Here is an 11,684-nt window from a genome sequence, read left to right as displayed (position 1 = left end):
GGAGGGAATAAGAAGGGAGGGGGTAGAAAGGGAAGTACAATGGGGACTGATTTAAAGTAAATCACTGGACTAAAAGTTAGAGCTGAAGAAGAAAGGTTAGAATTAGGGAAGGATATCAAAATACCAGGGAGTCCACAAGTGACAGTCATAACTTTGAACATGAATGGGATGAACTCACCCATAAGACGTAGACGAATAGCAGAATGGATTAGAATGCAAAACCCTACCATGTGTTGTCTCCAAGAAACACACATGAGGCGGGTAGACACCCACAAGGTCAGAATTAAAGGATGGAGTAAGACCTTCTGAGGCTCAACTGACAGAAAGAAGGCAGGAGTGGCACTCATGATATGTGATAAAGCCAAAGCAAAAATAGACCTGATCAAAAGGGATAGGGAAGGTAATTATCGTTTGTTAAAAGGGACATTAGATAATGAGGAAATATCACTAATCAACATGTATGCACCAAATAATATAGTACCCAAATTTCTAATGGAGAAACTAGGAAAATTGAAGGAAGAAATAGACAGTAAAACCATATTGGTGGGAGACTTGAACCAACCATTGTCAAATTTAGATAAATCAAATCAAAAAATAAATAAGAAAGAGGTAAAAGAAGTGAATAAAATTTTAGAAAAATTAGAATTAATAGACATAGGGAAAAATAAATAGGGATAAAAAGGAATACAGCTTCTTTTCAGCACCACATGGCACATTCACAAAGATTGACCATACATTAGGTCACAAAAACATGGCACACAAATGCAGAAAAGCAGAAATAATAAATGCAGCCTTTTCAGACCATAAGGCAATAAAAATAATGATCAGTAATGGTACATGGAAAACAAAATCAGAAACGAATTGGAAATTAAACAATATGATACTCTAAAATCGTTTAGTTAGAGAAGAAATCATAGAAACCATTAATAATTTCATCGAGGAAAATGACAATGGCGAGACATCCTTTCAAACCCTTTGGGATGCAGCCAAAGCGGTAATCAGAGGTAAATTCATATCCCTGAGTGCATATATTAACAAACTATGGAGAGCAGAGATCGATCAATTGGAAATGGAAATAAAAAAACTTGAAAGCGATCAAATTAAAACCCCCAGCAGAAAACCAAACTAGAAATCCTAAAAATTAAGGGAGAAATTAAAAAAATCGAAAGTGATAGAACCTTTGAGCTAATACACAATACAAGAAGCTGGTACTTTGAAAAAAACAAACAAACAAAATAGACAAAGTACTGGTCAGTCTAATTTAAAAAAGGAAGGAAGAAAAGCAAATTAATAGCATCAAAGATGAAAAGGGGGACATCACCTCTGATGAAGAGGAAATTAAGGCAATCATTAAAAATTACTTTGCCCAATTACATGGCAATAAATACACCAATTTAGGTGATATGGATGAATATATACAAAAATAAAAACTGCCTAGACTAACAGAAGAAGAAATAGAATTCTTAAATAATACCATATCAGAAAATGAAGTCCAACAAGCCATCAAAGAACTTCCGAAGAAAAAAATCCCCAGGGCCTGATGGATTCACCAGTGAATTCTATCAAACATTCAGAGAACAGTTAATTCCAATTCTATATAAACTATTTGACATAATAAGCAATGAGGGAGTTCTACCAAACTCCTTTCATGACACAAACATGATACTGATTCCAAAACCAGGCAGGTCAAAAACAGAGAAAGAAAACTATAGACCAATCTCCCTAATGACTATAGATGTAAAAATCTTAAATAGGATACTAGCAAAAAGACTCCAGCAAGTGATCAGAAGGGTCATCCACCATGATCAAGTAGGATTTATACCAGGGATGCAGGGCCAGTTCAATATTAGGAAAACTATCCACATAATTGACCACATCAACAAGCAAACCAACAAGAACCACATGATTATCTCAATAGATGCAGAAAAAGGCTTTGATAAAATACAACACCCATTCCTATTAAAAAACACTAGAAAGCATAGGAATAGAAGGGTCGCTTCCAAAAATAATAAACAGTATATATCTAAAACCATCAGCTAATATCATCTGCAATGGGGATAAACTAAATGCATTCCTAATAAGATCAGGAGTGAAACAAGGATACCCATTATCACGTCTACTATTTGACATTGTACTAGAAACACGAGCAGTAGCAATTAGAAAAGAAAAAGAAATTGAAGGCATCAAAATACGCAAAGAGGAGACCAAGTTATTACTCTTTGTGGATGACATGATGGTCTACTTAAAGAATCCTAGAGATTCAACCAAAAAGCTAATTGAAATAATCAACAACTTTAGCAAAGTTGCAGGATACAAAATAAACCCGCATAAGTCATCAGCATTTCTATATATCTCCAACACAGCTCAGCAGCAAAAACTAGAAAGAGAAATCCCATTCAAAATCACCTTAGACAAAATAAAATATCTAGGAATCTATCTCCGGAGACAAACACAGGAACTATGTGAACACAACTACAAAACACTCTCCAAACAACTAAAACTAGACTTGAGCAATTGGAAAAACATGAACTGCTTGTTCCACCTAGGAGAGACATTGACTGCGCATCCACAGAAATTGTCAAACCTAGAGTCCTCAGTTTGCTACTGAGGTCTTACTTTCATATACCAGAACATCTTCCAGTATATGAAAGCCAATAGACCCCGAATCCAGAGGCCTGCCTGAATTCTGGGACTGTTGGGAGAGAGCAAGAAACTGTTTCCATAAAGATATTACCCAAAAAGACAGCGTTTCAGGAGTAATGGTTAACAATGGTATTAACACTTAACTACACCCATGGTGGTCGGCACATAACGTCCACCTAGGTATTGTCAGGAACATAATCTTTGCCTGGATATAAATGATCTTTTTCAATAACTTAGATTCCTGATTAAAGATTTTCAGAGTGCATTTTGCCTGCTCGCTCATAAACATCAGGCTTATCTGTCCATTAAACATTCCTGTGCAGCATCTTCTGCTTAGCACCTCATTTTTGTTGTCAGAGGTATCAGATCTATGCTATGAATGAAAGTTTTCTGTCTCCTACTCTTTGGAGAGTCATACCAACGTCTATACCCTTGTTGATAGTAGCATTTCTTACAATACAAGTGGTAGTTTTACAATGCATACAAATTAAATTTCTTTTGACAGTATCATAGATATACAAAATGCAAGGTATACATTAGTAGCTAAACAATTGTAGCTATTTCGTGTCGATGCCATAGTAAAGTCTTTGGAGTGTGGGATATATCTGGTGTCTTAGACAGACATGAGTGTGTTTTAGTCCATATGAGTTAACATACTTGATATCGTTTTGGGTAAAATATGTCAGTGGGTGTCAGCATGACAAGTGTCCCACAGTAGCCTAATAGCAAATGTCACTAATAGTGTAATGTCATTCTTCTGGAGTGATATTAGTCACCAGTGAAGTGTCCTTCCAGCGTGCCTGGACTGTGGCTGGCATGTAGTTAGCTGATGTCAACAGCGTTCATCTGCTTCTCTTCCTGGTCTGTGTCAGCTGGCATGAAATGCTTTGTGGGTGACCAGATGTTTTCACTGTCTGTGAACATACAAACAAGACCTCGACCCAATGTTATCATCCCCTTGGGTCCCTTATACAGTCTTAATCTCTTGTTGATATTCAACCCAAATCAGGTATATCATACAATGTAATCTTTATCATGACATTCCATTTGTTATTGCATAGCTTTAACTTATATTCCTTCTGGGGTGTAGAAGAGATAGGTGGTTAGTGATACCATATCCACCTTTTTTTCTTATGAAAGTTGGAATGCCATAGCTTAACAAAATTGACTTTTAGATAAGTCTCATTCTAATAAAGACACGTTGTTTGCAAAGATAATGGACCCTTTTAGACAATAATCATATATATGTTATGGATGATAGCAACAATTTGTGCTGCAGTTGGACAGTATTTATTGTACTGTCATAACCTTCCCAATTGTACCATTCAGTATTCGATCAAATTCGTATAACATGGAACAATTCCAATAAAAGGATTGCAAGTTACATATTGTACCAATATCATTCAAATTTTTCAGTCATGTGATAAAGTTAGATCTTATAACAAATACTCATATATTCATAGAACAGAATATCTGTCAGTGACTCAATGATATTCTTCTGTAGTTAAATTGTTTTTCATATAAGTACATTTCTGTGGATAGTGTGTTAGACCTGCCTATGAGGCTGTGTTGTTGCCTTTACAGTGCATGTGCTGTTTTTCTGGTGTCCTGTGCCAGACACCTCTGCAGTCTGTCCTTTTTCTGAGCAGATTTTCTTGCCATCAGATGCTTTGGGTCATCCTCCATAGACTTCACGTATCTGAGAAAATAAACAGAAAATCTCGACCCTAAATGAAAGCCTCATTGGGTCTTATAAAGTTAGAAAGTAACTGAACATATATACCTTCAGTTTTGAACCTTAGGGCTTATAAATTCCTTGGAGCTCTTTTTGCCATAGCTTGCATTTAAGCCATGAGCTATTCGATTCAGCCCATCTATTGCTGTTAAAAGCACTGCTATCCCAAGATGTTTGTAATAGGCAACTGTGCACAGTTCTTTACAAGTTCTGTAATCACTTTTGCTCACTTCTTCATTTTGAGCTTAAATCCATAAACCAGGAGAGTAAGTATCTCCCATCACCTTGCCATGATTAACCTTTTTTATTTCAGGAGCATGTTGGAATGCATCCTTTGTTCCAAAATCTGCAGTGGATACCTTTCAGAGCTGAAAATAATCCACAACATTTTGCATTGGCAAGGAATATCATTTGCTTCTACAGGATATAGATGTACAATAGATGAGGCCCTCTGTTATAGCAGAGAATGCTAGCAGCCATCTGCTCAAAGCAAGCAGTTTCACAGCTAGTTTTGTTTGACTTTGCAAAACAGAATGCATGGATGCATCAACATTTGCTTTTTTAAACCAATAATCATAAAACCATCATACCATAAATCACGTATGATTTTACCCATTTGTGCTGTGATCTTAAGTATTTGTCTATCTGTATACAATTTTTGCTTTTTCCAAAATTCATATTATCGGGGCAGCCGGGTAGTTCAGTGGATTGAGAGCCAGGCTTAGAGATGGGAGGTCCTAGGTTAAAATCTGGCCTCAGACACTTCCCAGCTGTGTGACCCTGGGCAAGTCACTTAACTCCCATTGCCTAGCCCTTACCACTCTTCTGCCTTGGAGCCAATACACAGTATTGACTCCAAGACAGAAGGTAAGGGTTTAAAAAAAATTCATATTGTGCAATCATTAATATTACAGTTGGGTCTTATGCTGTAAAAGTATATGCAGCATTATCAAGTGGTTGTACAGGTGTTATTATTTCTAAACTATAACAGTTAGCTTCATAACTGAAAATATCTCGATACTGTGTCTAGAATTATTAGTTTTATATATCAACTTTGCAAAATTTTACTGCAAAAATAGATCACATTGTGCAAGTAACATTTAAATTTGCATTATTATCATAGGTCTCATCTTACTATCATGATCAGCTTCAATATCTGTAATTTGAGTAAGTGGCAGTATTGTCCATTTTAAATCATTAATAAGTCACTGGACTAATTAACAAATTACTGGATAACCTTAATAATTAACTACTGGTTAACAGATTGAATCCTTCCAACCATGCTTCCACTCTGCTGAGAATGTGTCTTATTTTTATAATTGAAACTATACTAGTTATAAATCATTTGCTTTTTGGATAAAGTTGCAGTAATATGTACTTTATATAACGTTTTTGAACTTCATTCAGGTTCTTTAAATAATCTCTACTAAATTTTTTTTATCTTTGCTGCTCTTATGTCCTGTTTTAAAAAATTTTAATAATTCCTCCATAGTTAAAAACTTGTAACGTCAGTGGCAGGGATGCTACCCTCTAGGTTGCTAGGTCACCTTATGTTTAAAGTTAAGTCACATGGCTGAGAGAAAAAAATCCATGCAGCTTCATATCTAAGCCCAAACCTTAAAAATTCCTGTTTGCACCTTAACTACATTGTCATTTATACCAAAATTTCATTGTAAATAAAACATCTCTTGTCCCAATATTCTGTAGGATATCACAAAAGTCAGAGAAAGATTTTTAACTCTTCTAACTTTCTCTATCACGAAATATAATCAGACATTCCTTTATAATTTTGCCATGTCCAACCTAAATTAGAACAATTTAAATTCTTAAATTTTATTTCACTGTGATTTCATCCTGTTGTAATTATCTTTGTAAAGTCAGATTTTTCCTCCTTCCTTTACCTGGCAGCACCTCAACCAAAGGACTTCCTAGATCCCTTTTTCAATGCTAAAAGAGTGTAGAGGTTTGCTGATAAAAAAAAAAAAATCTTTTACTGTTTGACTACAGAATCGCAAAATATCTTTTCAAACTAGGCTTTTCTGAATTTTTAAAGTGTCTCAGAATTGTTTCATTAAGTTATTAATTTTGCTTAGACCTGTGGTTTTATTAGCAAAGGTGTTTAGAAATTATCTCTGTTGCAAATTGATTCTGATAATTAAAGTATCTTCCTACTCAGGTGAATTGCATTTAAATTCCTCATAACAATGGCCTGTTAAGCCTTCACAGTTTACCTGCTTACCTTCTGATTTGGCATATGAATTTCCTTATGATTTTTAGTTTGATCCTTGCATGAATTTAGAAGGAAGTAATTTTTTAAATAAAGAAATTTTTTTTGCAATAAACTTAGATTTGCTTGAGATGAATAATCTGGCTATGTAAATAGCTGTCTTTGCCTAACTCAGTAAACTGAAGTGACAAGAACCTGATTAACATATAGTCTGATTTGCATTTGTTTAGAAGGCTGGATTTCAATGCCTCTTTCTTAGGCCTTAGTGAATTAACCTTTGCAACTTCCAAATTAAATCTTAATTCCTGTTGGAGAAGTATTTTTTACCTGCCTTTTACTTCTATTGTAGATGTGACATTTTTATTTTCCCTTGCTAATACAGGGAAAGCTAAATATCCTGCTTCCTCTTTTACTGCAGAAGGGAAGAGAACTCCATGAAGTTGGGGGGAGGGGTGGCCAAGAGAGAGGTTAGTGAAAGGGAAAGATAGTCTGGAGGAGGGGGAGCATAGTGGCATGCCCCATTGTCTAAGGGAGGGTAAAGCTTTGGAGTTGTAAATGACTCTTTTGTGTCACTCCCTTCTGAGTTGTGGCCCCGGAACCATTGGAGGCTCCCTAGAGAATGGGCGACTCTCCTCCTCTTCCTCTACTTCAGCATTCTCTGATGCCTCAGGAGTGCCCGGTTTCAAAGCCTGCTGTTTTGATTCCTGAGTTTGCAAAGGTCCTTTCTCCCCAGAACTAGAAGTTTGGAAAGGAAAATCAGCCAAGATCATTCTCATGACCACATGTTAAATATTGTTTGCCTGACCTGTTTTCCCTCATTCTTATATTCTTTCAGTCTTTTGTCCTATCAGGTCCCATTGCTTAACCTCTAAAACCCCCATTGGCAGGAATTCTGGATAAGCTGTCTGAATCACTTTAACAAAGCTTTGAGTTTAGCTTTAGAGACCTTACTTCCTCCCTTTTCAATCAAGGACATTAAGAGTCGAACCTAACAGGTTTGAGAGGAAACAGATTGCCCCATCTCTGGTAGAGAGAGCCTTACCTTCTTTGGCCACAAGAGAAGTAAGCCTCCTCAGACTCTGCCCCGACCATCCTTTGTCAGTTCCCTCGTGTGATGGGACAACTCCTGCCAAGGCTGTGTGAAATAAAAGGTTAAGAGCCCACATGTGGCACCATATGAGACACCACCTGCGAATATCTCAAGAAGAGAGAAAGGATAGTAGTTTAAATTCCACGAGGGGCGAGACGGAGCCGGGAGATGGCAGAATTGAGTCAGAAACCAAGATGGGTTGATTTTAATGGAGCCCACAGCACAACTCCAGCTACTGGAAATCTCAAAGGAAAAAACCATCCAGTAGTCCAAAATTAACACCATAATCCAGGAGAAAAACAACTAAATACATTCACAGCAAACACTGTGGGAGTAATAACACTGAAGAAAACCAACTGCTTGATTACATGGGGTGAAGGGATATGGTTGGGGATGTAGACTCTAAATGAACATCATAGTGCAAACATCAACAGCATAGAAAGAGGTTCTGATCAAGGAACATACCCAATGAAATTGTGTGTCAGCTGGGTTAAGGGTGGGTGGAAGCGAGGGTGGGAAATATTGTAATTATTGTAACCAAGGAACAATATTCTAAATTGACTAAATAATTAATTTTAAAAATAAGATATTTGATGTTTTTCATTATCATTCCTTTGAATTTCCTTTATTGTTTCTTGATTTCTCAAGATATTAGTTTCTTGATGGTCGATTCTCATTTTTAAGAACTTATATCCTTCTGTCAGTTTTTGATTCTCCTTTCCCAATTGGCCCATTTCTTCTTGCATCATTTTCATTTCTTCTTGCATGCTTTTCTTTTTTTGTTTCTGCCTTTATTACTACCTCTCTCAATTTGTTTTTGAAGTCATTTTTGAGGTATTACACACTCTGTGTCCTTTGCATATTCTTCTTTTGGAATTTGTGTGTGTTTTCTGTAATCTTTTTGTCTACCAAATTCTAATTGGAGAGAGGCAGAGTCAAGATGGTGGCTTAGAAGCAGCAAAATTTCAGACCGCTGAAAACCCTTCCTTACCGACAAACTGAATGCTCCTCGGGGACTGAAATTCAAACTTAAGAACAGGAGAGAGGCGGGGACCAATCTCCCTAATGAATATAGATGCAAAAATCTTAAATAGGATATTAGCAAAAAGACTCCAGCAAGTGATCAGAAGGCTCATCCACCATGATCAAGTAGGATTTATACCAGGGATGCAGGGCTGGTTCAATATTAGGAAAAACATCCACATAATCGACCATATAAACAAGCAAACCAACAAATATAACATGATTATTTCAATAGATGCAGAAAAAGCCTTTGATAAAATACAACATCCATTCCTATTGAAAACACTAGAGAGCATAGGAACAGGAGGGTCATTCCTAAAAATAATAAACAGTATATATCATGAGGGCACGACAAACCCTCCATAACGAAGATATTACTCCTCCCTGAGCATCCCATACACCCTGGGGGGAGTGTGATGGTGGTGGTGCTAAGGGACCATAAAAAGGGAAGGGCTAAAAAGGGAAGCATATCAAGGGAGGGGACTAGGGGGGTTGACCTAAAGTAAATCACTGGTTTAAAAGGATATAGCTACAGAAGAAAGGTCAGAACTAGGGGAAGATATCAAAATGCCAGGGAATCCACAAGTGAAAATCATAACTTTGAACATGAATGGGATGAACTTACCCATAAAATGTAGACAAATAGCAGATTGGATTAGAACCCAAAACCCTACCATTTGTTGTCTTCAAGAAACACATATGAGGCGGGTTGATACTCTCAAGGTTAGAATTAAAGGATGAAGTAAGACCTTTTGGGCTTCAACTGATCGAAAGAAGGCAGGAGTTGCAATCATGATATCTGACAAAGCCAAAGTACAAATAGACCTGATCAAAAGGGATAGGGGAGGTAAATAGATTCTCTTAAAAGGGTGTATAGACAATGAGGAAATATCACTAATCAACATGTATGCACCAAATGGTATAGCATGCAAATTTTTAATGGAGAAACTAGGAGAATTGAAGGAGGAAATAGACAGTAAAACCATATTAGTGGGAGACTTGAACCAACCACTCTCAAATTTAGATAAAATCAAATCAAAAAATAAATAAGAAAGAAGTAAAAGAGGTGAATGAAGTCTTAGAAAAATTAGAGTTAATAGATATATGGAGAAAAATAAATAGGGACACAAAGGAATAAACCTTCCTCTCAGCACCACACGGCACATTCACAAAAATAGATCATACACTAGGTCACAGAAACATGGCACTCAAATGCAGAAAAGCAGAAATAATAAATGCAACCTTTTCAGATCATAAAGCAATGAAAATATTGATCAGTATGGGTACATGGAAAGCCAAATCAAAAATTAATTGGAAATTAAATAATATCATACTCCAAAATCGGTTAGTGAGAGAAGAAATCATAGAAACAATTAATAATTTCATTGAGGAAAATGACAATGGTGAGACATCCTTTTAAACCTTATGGAATGCAGCCAAAGCTGTACTTAGAGGAAAATTCATACCCATGAGTGCATATATTAACAAATTAGGGCGGGCAGAGATCAATGAATTGGAAATGCAAATCAAAAAACTTGAGAATGAACAAATTAAAAACCCCCAGAAGAAAACCAAACTAGAGATCCTAAAAATTAAGGGAGAAATTAATAAAATCAAAACTGATAGAACCATTGAGTTAATAAACAAGACTAGAAGCTGGTACTTTGAAAAAAACAGACAAAATAGAAAAAGTACTGGTTAATCTAATTTAAAAAAGGAAAGAAGAAAGGCAAATTAACAGCATCAAGGATGAAAAGGGGGACCTCACCTCCGATGAAGAGGAAATAAAGGCAATTATTAAAAACTACTTTGCCCAACTGTATGGCAATAAATATGCCAACCTAGGTGATATGGATGAATATTTAAAAAATATAAATTGCCTAGACTAACAGAAGAAGAAATAGTTTTCTTAAATCATCCCATATCAGAAAAAGAAATCCAACAGGCCATCAAAGAACTTTCTAAGAAAAAATCCCCAGGGCCTGATGGATTCACCAGCGAATTCTATCAAACATTCAGAGAACAGTTAATCCCAATACTATACAAACTATTTGACATAATAAGCAAAGAGGGAGTTCTACCAAACTCCTTTTATGACATAAGCATGGTACTGATTCCAAAACCAGGCAGGCCAAAAACAGAGAAAGAAAATTCTACCCCAATCTCCCTAATGAATATAGATGCAAAAATCTTAAATAGGATAGTAGCAAAAAGACTCCAGCAAGTGATTAGAAGGGTCATCCACCATGATCAAGTATGATTTATACCAGGGATGCAGGGCTGGTACAACATTAGGAAAACTATCCACATAATTGACCACGTCAACAAGCAAACCAACAAGAACCACATGATTATCTCAATAGATACAGAAAAAGCCTTTGATAAAATACAACACCCATTCCTCTTAAAAACACTAGAAAGCATAGGAACAGAAGGGTCATTCCTAAAAATAATAAACAGTATATATCTAAAACCATCAGCTAATATCATCTGCAATGGGGATAAACTAAATCCATTCCCATTAAGATCAGGAGTGAAACAAGGATGCCCATTATCACCTCTATTATTTGACATTATATTAGAAACACTAGCAGTAGCAATTAGAGAAGAAAAAGAAATTGAAGGCATCAAAATAGGCAAGGAGGAGACCAAATTATCACTCTTTGCAGATGACATGATAGTCTACTTAAATCAACAACTTTAGCAAAGTTGCCGGATACAGAATAAACCGGCATAAGTTATCAGCATTTCTATATATTCCAAACACAGCTCAGCAGCAAGAACTAGAAAGAGAAATCCCATTCAAAATAACCTTAGACAAAATAAAATACTTAGGAATCTATCTCCGGAGACAAACACAGGAACTTTAAGAACACGACTACAAAGCTCTCTCCACACAACTAAAACTAGACTCGAACACTTTGAAAAAACATTAACTGCTCATGGGTAGGACCAGCCAATATAAT

The 11,684-nt window shown here is 36.2% G+C and overlaps 1 long non-coding RNA gene across 3 annotated transcripts in view; it reads right to left on the bottom strand.

The window, feature by feature from the left end:
- Nucleotides 1-4,131: 4,131 nt before the first annotated feature.
- The window catches only part of LOC130456228 (uncharacterized), a 53,450-nt gene continuing 45,897 nt past the window's right edge, over nt 4,132-11,684 (bottom strand). Inside the window, exons 1-3 of one of the 3 annotated variants that reach the window (XR_008914821.1) lie at nt 9,393-10,010; nt 7,648-7,740; nt 4,132-4,342 (exon numbers count right to left, since the gene is read on the bottom strand). This is a non-coding gene — a long non-coding RNA (uncharacterized LOC130456228). Of the gene's footprint in view, nt 4,343-7,647; nt 8,136-9,392; nt 10,011-11,684 lie in introns of those variants that run through there. The other 2 variants (XR_008914822.1, XR_008914820.1) reach the window with 2 other exon arrangements.

The sequence above is a fragment of the Monodelphis domestica genome, chromosome Y (assembly GCF_027887165.1).
Source record: "Monodelphis domestica isolate mMonDom1 chromosome Y, mMonDom1.pri, whole genome shotgun sequence".
Taxonomy (NCBI): Eukaryota; Metazoa; Chordata; class Mammalia; order Didelphimorphia; family Didelphidae; genus Monodelphis; species Monodelphis domestica.
This window is presented reverse-complemented; position numbering and strand designations above follow the sequence as displayed.